We start from the raw sequence: 11,494 nt of genomic DNA on the forward strand, positions 1-11,494 counted from the left end.
AGGAAATAAAGCCATAGAATTAGAGTGAGCAATCAAAGTGGACGTAGTAGTAGCAAATGTCTATTTAACACAGCTGAATTGAATTCATGACAACGTAATTGATGTAGATGGCGGACTAAATGTAAGGAAGGGTCACCGTGAAGAATCACAGATCTTTTAAATGACTCTTTGGTAACAGTCTGGATACTCAGAGGGGGGGGGGGGGCATAAAGCTTACGTTGCCATGGCGGTGTGGCAAGAGCAACGATGCATGTTGGCGCTTCAGCCTCATGCCAACCTAATCTTTTCACTGGCAGAACCCTCTCAGCTCTCTCTTCACAGCTTGTTTGTTTCTCAGTCAAGCCTGCCGCTGTCAGTCACTCTCCACTTCTTTACAACATCCCATGCCAATCTGAAGTCCGCTGCATTTTGTAAAGGAAAAAGAAAATGTATAAAGACACTCTAAGAGGGGGAGAAACAATACCTGAGACTGCTGCTTTGCTCCCCGTGACTCCTTACTCAACTCCTAACTGACAAGTGAGAAGAGACAAGAGACAAATTAAGCGTGACTTCCGCTGTGATTCCTGTGCCTGGCTCATTCTGCACACATTACCCACAAACAAACGGATTTGTGAACAGCACAGCACACATCCTTTTTTGTAGGCCTGTATGCGAAATACACAAACAGATGCTACAGCGATGCTACATTAACGCTACATTATTCTCGCGTGACCACTCAGAATGATGTACGCCACCTCTCCGGTAATTAACAACAGCGAGAAAATCTTTAATTCCACTGCCCAAGGCCACACATGGCTATGTATCAATACACTGTCTGTGAAGCAGGCTAATTACTTCTCTCATGCCAGGATTTATTTCAGTGCGGTTTAATGTCGTTTAACCCGTGACATTTACATTGTCACAGGATTTTTGAAGTCACACTGACATTTTGGCCCGGTACTATTTAAAAGGCAAAAATGGTTTGCCACTTCAGGGTCAACACAAAAGCCCCTCCTCTGTCTGACCTGTCATAAACATTTAAATGGAAAAAATGTCGACTTCTGCGTTAGCCATTCCAAATATAAAAAAAAAACACTTGTCTCGGCTGCGGTTTGAGCAAGTGTTCCCACCTCACCCAACTGGAAAACTTACGTGATACTTGATCCAGTGCTAACACACAACGTTTCTTTGACTTTTAGTCTGAAGAATGGACAAAAAAAATGTGTTGTCCCGTATTCTAATGATGTAAACATTTTGACAAAAGAGAGACTTTATAATTGATTGATAAAATAGGACTCAAAGCCATGTTGTAATCCAGAGGATGGGAAGCTTGCATAAACAAATGGAAGTTTGTTTATGCATTTGTATAAGAGGCAATGAAGATGCTAACGTTGTTGTCAAATTACTTCCAGAAATGTGTTGCATTATTCTGTACATATATCCCCTTATCAACAAGTAACAGCACTGCTGAGAAAAAAAACTAGAAAAAAACAAATGAATATTCATCCCTGCTAAATAAGGCCATTTGCTGCCTGAGGGGATTGGCACATGAAATTATATTAATTGGAAAATAACCTGGAAAGGGCCAGAAAAGCCCTCGTGAAGGAGCAGATAAATTGGAATAAAATAGGCTGTGAAATCTGATGTTAGGCAAACTTTGATGAGTAAAAAAAGACCAGGCCAGTAGCAGACATGTGTAAGATACATCATCATGTTACGAGGTTATGATTCACCTGGGTGCTCAGCCACCCTGCAAGTGCAAACTCATTTTTGCACTGAACAAAGAAATCCTGAAATCTGCATGTCATCTAAGGTGTTCAAATTTTTAATTATGCAAGGAAGACATTATACGGAAACACTTTCATACTAGACAAGAATCAAATCGTGTATATATTATCAACTTCAGCAACATTGAACCAAGTCACCACAACTTGTCCATTAAGATTCCAAAGTAAAACAATTAATAAAAGAAGGCAGTTTGTCTGACTTACGTGTTTCAGTCCAGGGTATCCCTCTATAAAAACAAGTTGCAGCTCCTCAGCATTCAATTTCAGCAGCACATGGATGAGAGACTAAACAAGACATAGAGTACCATCCTGGGCTAATAGTCTCTTTCCACAAACTCCCTCCCTCATTGCCAGAGCTCCCCACCCTGCCACAGCCCAGGCCCGTATGCTCATGCGAGCGTAAAAACATGCCCAGGAAGCGTCACTTCCACTGGGCCATTTCACGGATGCCGTCTCCATTAATGCTGTAGGGTGAGGTCCATCAACCCCCCACCACCATCCACTGTGGGGGTTGAGCTCCTGCCCCCTGGCTCCCCACTCCCTCTCAGCAAAAAAATGACAAAGATGTAGTAAATGGAGAGACAAAGGTGATGGTGGCTGTGGGGTTTGGGGGGGGGGGGGTGTATAAACCTTGGGGACCACATTTTGATGAGTTTCTGGCTGCACAACCAGCCCTACGAACAGATGGGACCAGTCTCCAGGGCTCTCCTGCACCGCTGCACTTACTACACAGCCCCTGTAACGTCCTCATAATAAATGTGGTGTTCTGCGGCTCACTAAACGGCGCTTTGTCAGATCATAGAGCAGCACCATGCAAAGTACAAGGCAAAACAAAAGAGAATATCTTTATCATCATAAACTAATGTAATTAAAGTCTGAGTGCACACATGCCCCTAATTGAGTTAACACATGCTGTGGTGTCAAGATTTGTCTTTTGGAGCACAAACATTGATCTAAGCGGCACCAATTGTTTTCCTATAACTAGGGCAGTCCAAATCAACCACTTTCTTTGGCCAATAAACAATAAGATGAAAGCCTAGTCTGCCCCCCATCATGGCAAAGGTTCAACATTTTAATTGCCTCCATCCCCAAGGCATACTGCCCCTATAACTAAGCAACACACAATCAATCCAAACATCAACAACATAAATGAATGCGTTAGCACCAAGCCAATTAACACTTAATGCCATTTGATTTCAACAGAGTCATTTGGTGCAATTTAAGGTGGTATCCCAGAATAAATTCCCCACTTTTAGTTGTCCAAGCTATTGTTTTCCGACAGGCAACGCCGGGGACAAAATGGCGTGTATGAAGTACTGTATATGCTGCACACGTCACATAGTCAGCCAGTGTCTACATGCATTTAATGTGCTTCATGATTAGCTGGCGGAACATATAGGACTGTCATGAGCATTGACCTGGAATTGATTCTTTCCCTGTGAGTATGCTGCTGCTTTATTTATGCTGTGTTCAAGGTTTCGCCATCAATAGAGTCCTTCTCTCTGATATGGCGAAGGAAATACATAAAGGCTGTGATCTTAAGTCTATTTGAATTGAGTGTATAATATGATGTTCTTTTTTATGTAAATGTACTTCATGATGAAGGATTAAAGGCTAGGCCAACAGGAGTCAGAGCAGTTCTTTAAAAACACTTGGACTACACGATAATACATGCACATCTGAAGTGGTAGGAATGGCTTCCATCTGCTTTCATGGGATGAATAACATGAAGCTCCAATATAAAGAAGTTCTGAGTAATGATCAGAGGGGAAAAAATGAAGGCCAAGGGAAACATTCAAACGTCAGTCACCAAGAAACAAAACAGTTTTACTCTGTGGTCAAAAGCGACACAATGGAATTCTACGCTGTCTGGGTTTCTTTCTTTTTTTCTTATTGACATGAAACAGCGAAGAGGGTTTTTTGGGGAAAGTAAGGTCATGTGTTTAGTCCACACCACAGCCCCGTAGCCCAAAAGTCTTGTCTTTTATTTATTTTCCTGAAAATAGATGTGTCCTTCTGACAGGGTGCGGTGAACGCCTGCTGCATTCTTCGCTTCTCTGAGAGCAGCTGTAATTGCTTCCAGCTACTGAGAGATCTACTGCAGAGAACTAGTGTCATGTCTTCATCAGGGAATCTCAACAACACTGAGCTTATCTTATCGATGATGGCGACGCACTTCACCACAGTCCTATCTGCTTACTACTATGGCCCTGAAATACACTTTCTGGTTTTGGTTTCTACAAATAGCACTGCAACTTTTACATATGTAGGGCGGATAAAGTTTTACTCCGACTTCATACTGCTCCTTAGAGAAACTGAGTCACTTCATGCCACACTCATACTTCCTACATTAACGAAATGCTGGAGGAGGTCTCCACATCTGTTGTGGTGTGCTGTGTTCGTGTGTCCAAGGAGACAGAATCAGAGCCAAAGGCAGGAGCCCAGCTGTAAGGTTCTGGGTCGGCTGTATCCGGGTCGAGGGGGGAAGTTCTCAAAACGCTATCTACTCATCATGAGACACCATTGACAGCTCAGTTAGATCTACAATCCCTGATAACTTAAGTCAAAAAAAGCACGTGGATCAAGAAGCCTGTCTCTGCTGTGCTTACAGATGCTCCAAAGGTTAAGAGGCAGTCAAACTGATCAGTGTTCTTGCTTTTGCCTTGAACCTTGTGTGGCCCTACAAACTGTCCCCCACTTCATCTACAGGTCAACCAAGCGTTAGCACTTCAAGCACAATGCAGTATATACTACATTCCTCCAGTGTTGGCCTGTGAAGCACATTCCCCCAGAGGCTTCCCCCGATGGACGAATATTCTTCAGCTGCACTGACTGTGTGGTGAGTCTACGCACACACACTTATGCGAGCAAATCCCTTTCCCATCCCCATCCACAGTTATTGGCTCTGACAATGAGACTCAAGCACTCTCGCCCTGTCACAACAAGCAGGCCCAGAGAACTCACAGCTGCTGATGGAGTTGGCACCGCTGACCTGACCGAGTGAGAGTTTTGTTTATCGTTGGGAACGAGGACCGGAGGAGCAAGCGCTGTATGCAACGAGAGCAAGAGTGCGATCTGTATAAACACAAAGGGAAAAATCTCCACACATTCAAAGCACTCGGGGAAATGATAATACATTCAAACCGTCTTCCCTGTCAAGTTTATAATATGAAAAAAGGACGGTTAAATGAATTTCAATACCAAAGCCACAAAGAGATGATACCAAGAAAGGACTCTTTATTTTCAGTCTCTCAACACAGAGACAAGGGAGGCGTTTTTTTTCAGAGGAATAGCCAGAAACAGATGCCTGCATGAAGGAAAGCACGGGAAAAAAAACTAAAATTAATTCACCAGAACTCCCTATCCTCGGTTATTTGGCACAATTTGCATTCTGTTCTCTCTTAGAAAACAGCATGGCGTTGCTGTAGCTCTCACCAAAACAAACATTTTGGAGAGGAATAATGCCGCTCATTGAAAATCATACGCTTTCCTGTTTAGATACACAGAGCTGAAAATCTTGGACGGCAAAAAAGAATGACAGCAAATTGTTTCCTGTGAACTGGAAACGTCCTATTTCTGCCAGTTCAGTAATTTGCCAAAATGTGGTTTATCAGTATATTCAACTGTCAGCAGATGTGATGCATGTGCAAACAAGACTGAACTTGTTGTTAAGGCAACATATCCATCTCCCCTACTAAATTAAAATGCTCACTGAGAAACACATAAAATAAAAAATGTGCTTCATCTTGTACAAACCTGATTGTTCAATCCTGCATGTGCTACAGTGTATGTCTCCAAGTATGTTGGTTCACAATCACATGCAGTGATTAGTGTTGTACTACGATAGTATTTAAATCTATTTCAAGAAGACTGTCTAGAATAAAAACCTTATGCATAAGAATTTGGGCCCCCACAGTCGCCTTTCTCTGACTGAACACAAATGGGCCAGCACTTCCCACTTCTCAGTTTGAGGCGAATAGCTTTGCCTAAAACAAAATGTGACACCTAGTATAGCTCTAATTAAACTCTCTTAACCCCGATGCCACTAAAGGTTTCTTCATCAGATCTTACCTGCTTCCCCATGGCTGCGGCGCTATGTGTCTCTCCTTGGTGAATAAATACTAGACTATAATGTAGACTTTGACTGTGAGTCAACTGGCACTTCCCCCGAGATATAACAGACAGGAGACAGGAGGTTGAAGGTGTTTCTGTCTGCAGGTTCACTCCCCCTTAATCGGGGTGTGTACACACACACACACACATACCTCACTGACATAGACTCTGCTTCTCTTCTGCCCTACAGGTTCACACAGGAGGAAAGCAGCTTAGGGGAGTACTTAACCCTTGCGCAAGCTGGCACTGAAAAGGTATAGTAGAGGATATTCATTATCCCCATCCGTTAACATAAAAACAGATGAAAAGTCTTAAAATCTGGATTTTCCTGGACCAGTATCACCAGCTATACAATTCTGTTAATAAGTAGCTTTCCAATTCTTGTGCAGGTAAAGAGAGAAAAAAAGGGGAGGCAATGTGTGTCTAAGGCTGGTCCCAGTACTGATACACTGTAAGTCAGCATCTGATAATAAGGATAAAGGGCTTTTCCTTAGCCACCAGAGGCAGCTACATTGAGTTACCAAGCAGAGAAAAATAGGGCTCAAGCTTAAGGATCCAAGTACCGTAGCCAGCAGGCAGGGAGCAGCAAAGAGGGGGGGGGGGGGGGGGGGGGATTGCTATTAAGCAAGACAGAATTGGTTTTCTCCACCCTAATGAGAATTCATCCTGTGAGATAGATTAGTCAGTCCGAGAAAAACAATTCAATGCTCGCAATAATGAGATCATATTTGAGGAATTGGGTGTACATCCCTCAACTGGAAAAAGTTTTAAAAAAAGTCAAGGTTACCAAGAATTTTAGCGAGACCCAAGATCACATTGAGGACTTTTCAACTGTATGTCACAAAATATGATGTATGGCTGAAAAATTGCATGGATAAAAAACAGAGAAGAGATTTTTGCTAATCCTATGTTGTTTCTACTGGCTGAAGTCTGTCAATTGCTTTCAGAAAATAAAATAAAAAACGAGTAACGGACTGGAAAGAACTGAAAGCCACTTGGGGAGAAATCAGAAACTTAGGTCTTTAGAGGACTATGCAGGTTCTTTTGGATAGCAGAAAGTAGAGTTACAAACCCCACAAGAACTAGAATAAAGTTAAAGTAACTTTAATATGGAAATGTTAGAGTGAAGGATGGGCACAATTAGCTTGTGCATAATGTGCAAAAACCTCTTAGGGAAAGCTCTTTACGAGGGATGCCAATTACACTGAATAAACACCTACTCTGCACAACCAGACGTCCAGTTGATTGTATTATACGAAAGCATGTCACTGTACTATGCAAAACTAATGACCGCTACCCAAAGTAGTCTCATATGTTTATTTTGTGATATTCCTGACCATCACTGGAGTTCTCATCTGGAGATTTTCTGTTGTAGGAGAAACTTGGAACATGGAAGCTTCAGAGCCCAATATAGTGAACTAAAGGAAATGATTGTCCCAAATACAAAGGTATGTGCAACTAGTTCTTAATGAAAGCTAACTAATCTAAGGCGGGGTCATGTTCATCTCACCTTATTTACCCCCAGTTGAAGCACAGGGATGCCTCGAAATCTGGTCAGTGCTGTGTTGTGTTTTCTACTGTGGTGGAAATCTTTACACTTCCTAGATAGATGACAGAGCACATTGAACTGCTGGTAACAATTATGGCCAAAGGCTTTGCAGTATGGTTCAACAATGCCTCAGTGTAAAGGCTCATCCTGATAGTGTAATGGGTAGACGTGGGCCACATAATTCCAACGTCCTAACACACTTGTTCAAGAGTGTTAGGAAAAGGCCAGTGTGTGAAGTAAGAAGAGGGGCGGGGGGCATAGGTGTCAACAGAAGATTTAAGCTGCAGCTATTGCGGATGAAAATGTTTACGACTTGTTGAACTAGTTGAGAGACTCTTGATCTGAATGATAAAGCCAGTCAGGATTTAACCAAGCCGATGAGCCTGTAAAGTTTGCTTTTAGTTGAAATTGATATTTTAATTTTTTCCACTGCTGCTATCTCCTGAATAGCAATCGCTCCTCTTATAATTTATGTCAGTTTAAAGAGGTATATCAAGGTTGCTGGGCCGGCCGCCATTCAAACTCCTTGAGTTCCAGCATTTTTTAGATAGAGAGAAGAGGTTTTATAATCTCAAGGTTGAGGAGTAGTAAGTGGAGCTACATAACAAAATATTTTAAATTGAGTTGCGTCTACCCACTGAATTGATCTGATTTAGCATCAAAGTCAAATGGAAAAACTGGATAGGCTGATGACGTCCTTACAGAATAACCAGAATAACAATGAATCAGCTAGGGGACAGATCAGAATGGATTGAAATGTTCAGTTCCATCTAATAAATAAGTTGTTTAGATAGTATTTTGAGCCTTAATACGTTCTAAATTATACAAAGAGAAATGGTGGCATGCCCATGCAGCCTGCCTGCCTGCTTCCAGATGCCTGGCTCTGCCTTCATATCAGGAGGACAGGAAGGGGGGAAAAGTTAGGGATTAGAGGGACTTTTTACACACCTGTTTAGGTAAGGATGATTATACCTCTACAGTATGATTCAAGTGTATGGAGTTTTTGATGACTTCAGCAAAACTTCCAGCAAAGCCAACCCCCCCCCCCCCCCAACATCAACCTCAGGACAGTGTAGTGTGCAGAGATTTGACAATTACTGTTTCAAATGGCACGCCAGGCAGAAACCATAAGTCTTAAAAGTATGTGTTCAAAATATTTAGTAATATTTTTCATAGTTAGAACTGATTGACGACACTGACTTGATAGGAATGAAAAACGAGGGATAAAAACAGTACGATGCAGCTCTACTTGCATGACATTTGCTTTCTGTCTGTGACCGACAAATGAGGAAACTGGGATTCTTTTTTTCTTTTTTTTCTTTTTTTACACGATTGTTTCCTTTGAAGATCACAACAAATGTTCTGATGGGAATAAAGAGAAGATTGTTGGCATTGTGTTAAGTTAAGTTACTTTATTAGTCAATGGTTGGTTACATTGAAAGTTGTCTTTTCGCATATCCCCTCTCAAGTTACCACACTTCGGAGGGGGTCAGAGCACAGGGTCAGCCGCAGTACAGCACCCCTGGAGCAGTTTTGGGGTTAAGTGTCTTACTCAAGGACACAATGGTAGAGATGGTGGGCACCGTAGACGTAATACCAGCCTCTGCTAGTTTTACAACTAACACCCTCCTGTCCGGTGCCGGGGATCGAACCAGCGACCTTTCCTCTAGGCCATCTTACCACCCCAAAGACACAGCACAAAGACACAGAGAGACAGCTTCAGAAAGATCCAAAAAGGGCACAGCAGCACTGTTCAAGGATCTTTATTAATACTGAAGCATGTGTAAAAGCTCTGATGAAGCTAATGTCATGCTTTTTGTGACAGAAATTCAAAAAGTGTTGATATTAATTCAAATCCAAATAATAATGATTTTTGTTCAACAAAACAGTTGGCGGGTATTTGGTGATTTATGCGAACCCCTTGATGATGTGTCCTGTCTTTATAGGGTCTTAATATATCTGTTGTATTTGTATTAATAAGTTGGCTTCAGGCTTGAACTCCCTGTCACCCTGGAAATTAAATCTTTATTAACGGCTACTTTATAACAAGGCTTTGCTTAGTCTTAGACCAAGGAAAGACACCTTTTTTTCTTTTTTTTTACCTTGCGCTCCCGAAATCCAGAATTAACTTTTTAAATTGGATGGGATAATTACAAGGGATGCATTTGTTTCCCCTTTTAAAACTGCTAAATTGCCCGTTACTTTTGTTTGATTGCTTTTTATTGCACTTTTTACAGCTGATGACTCTGCAAGCCTATTGGATGTCATTTATTTTTTGTATGCTCTTTTATGATTTTCTGAGACTTCCATAAAGGAGAGGGAGAGGGAGAAAAAAAACGTACTTTGTAAATATTACTGTGATATTACTGTGATGTCACAGTAAAAGACATCACAGTAATATTTACAAAGTAAGTTTTTTTTTAACCCTATATTTCTCTTTCTGTGATGTCACGAGAAAGAGAAATATAGGGTTAAAAAAAACACTCTTTCTGCCTTTTCTCAGGCTAGGATGAAACGATTTCAATTTTTTTCGCACATTTATACTACATAGGATCTCAGAATTCAATACACCTTCATATTCAAACCGGTGAAGTAGGCCTTTAACTTTTTGAAGTCTCTATGATAATTACCAGGGTCGATCCACTGCTTAATTATCAACTCCTAGCTGGCACCTTCTTTGATGCTTAAAAACCATGATTGCATGTTCTGAGGCTTAATTTAATGCTGTGCGTCTTCTACAGTGCCCGAGTGAGAAGCTGCTCTTGCAATCATTGCACATGGGGGAATCACATGGAATTTAAACAAACCAAGCCTTTGGCGCGATGAGAACTGTCAGGCTCTCTCCAAGAAGCGGAGAAAAACTTGACTATTTTCTGGTATGGATCAAAGAATACAACATAGAGGCATTTGTGTGTAAATGATTAGCCTCCAACCTTTTCTTTTTTGTGTCTGATACGTTCCAAATGTGGAACTCATTTCACATGACAGTGCTGTGTTTTATCAGTTGCAAAATTGACGTTGTTTGAAGTTGACGGCCTCATCATCAACACAAAACATTTCCCAGACATCTCAGAAAACATAAATAATGTAAAGTGACATGCTAAATGACTTGCTGAGAGTCTCGACCAGACTGCCTCAACTAGAAAATCTTTTTAGAAAAGGGATATGAAATCAGATACAATCACAATGTGCTCATAGCTGTCCCATAAAAACAAGCTTGATAACAACCAGCTCCGGAGGAAAACATCTGGATGCTCTAAATGTTGAATGGGAGTCTTTGTTTCGGCCAATAATTCTGTTTGTTGCGCAAGTTTAAAGGCTGAACAAAACTCCCTTTTGAAAACTGTCTTTTTTTGTGGCTGCCATTAAGTGTGCTGCTAGCAAATCATTCACTGTCCTTTCCCATTTAAGAACTCACATGGATTTAATCCAACTTGATCCCCTGCCCGAAAACACTACCAGCATCCCAACAGAAATGCTGTGCTGTATCATGTAGACTCAACTTTGACACTGCACAGCCACATGTGCCCCCACTAACATAAGTGTTTTCATAAGCTACGTATACTGTACATTGATCGTTTATGGAAATAAGATCTAAATGAACACATTCAACATGTGTTTTTCTTCCTTCTGGGTACATTGGAGGCTTTGTTTCAGAATGTTACAAAATATTTATCAAATTTATCCCAACTGGAGCCTGAGGCGTGCGAGAGTGGAGGGAGTGGAAGAAACAATTTCAGGGGGGTGGGGGGGGGGGACTACAAAAGCGCAGCTCTGGTGTTGCTTCAGCGAGATTGTAGAAAATGGGCAGAGATGAGAACGTGTTTCTGGCCTGATATTCTACCAAACAGACAGAAATAAATCAATTTCAGAAAGCCATGAAATTAAAAATTAAGAATTAAAGCAACTAGTTTGAACGCCCTCGCTCCAAAGAGGAGATGCAAGTGTTGCTCGGAATCCAAATTTAGTCGAAACTCATGCCGAATTGCCTTGACTTGTCTTATCAGTGAAACACTTGGTATCTGCAACTTCACCTTTTGTCCATAAAGTGATGAACTGGACTAGG

General features: G+C 41.5%; 1 protein-coding gene across 2 annotated transcripts in view; it reads right to left on the minus strand.

The window, feature by feature from the left end:
• The window catches only part of mid1 (midline 1), a 28,516-nt gene extending 22,537 nt beyond the window's left edge, over positions 1-5,979 (minus strand). For both annotated transcript variants that reach the window (XM_080038187.1, XM_080038191.1), the window contains exon 1: positions 5,838-5,979. The gene's annotated coding sequence lies outside the window, so the exon portion shown is untranslated. The remainder of the gene's footprint in view (positions 1-5,837) is intronic.
• Between the last annotated feature and the right edge of the window lie 5,515 nt (positions 5,980-11,494).

Source organism: Ammodytes marinus (assembly GCF_949987685.1).
Source record: "Ammodytes marinus genome assembly, chromosome: 12".
Lineage (NCBI taxonomy): Eukaryota > Metazoa > Chordata > Actinopteri > Uranoscopiformes > Ammodytidae > Ammodytes > Ammodytes marinus.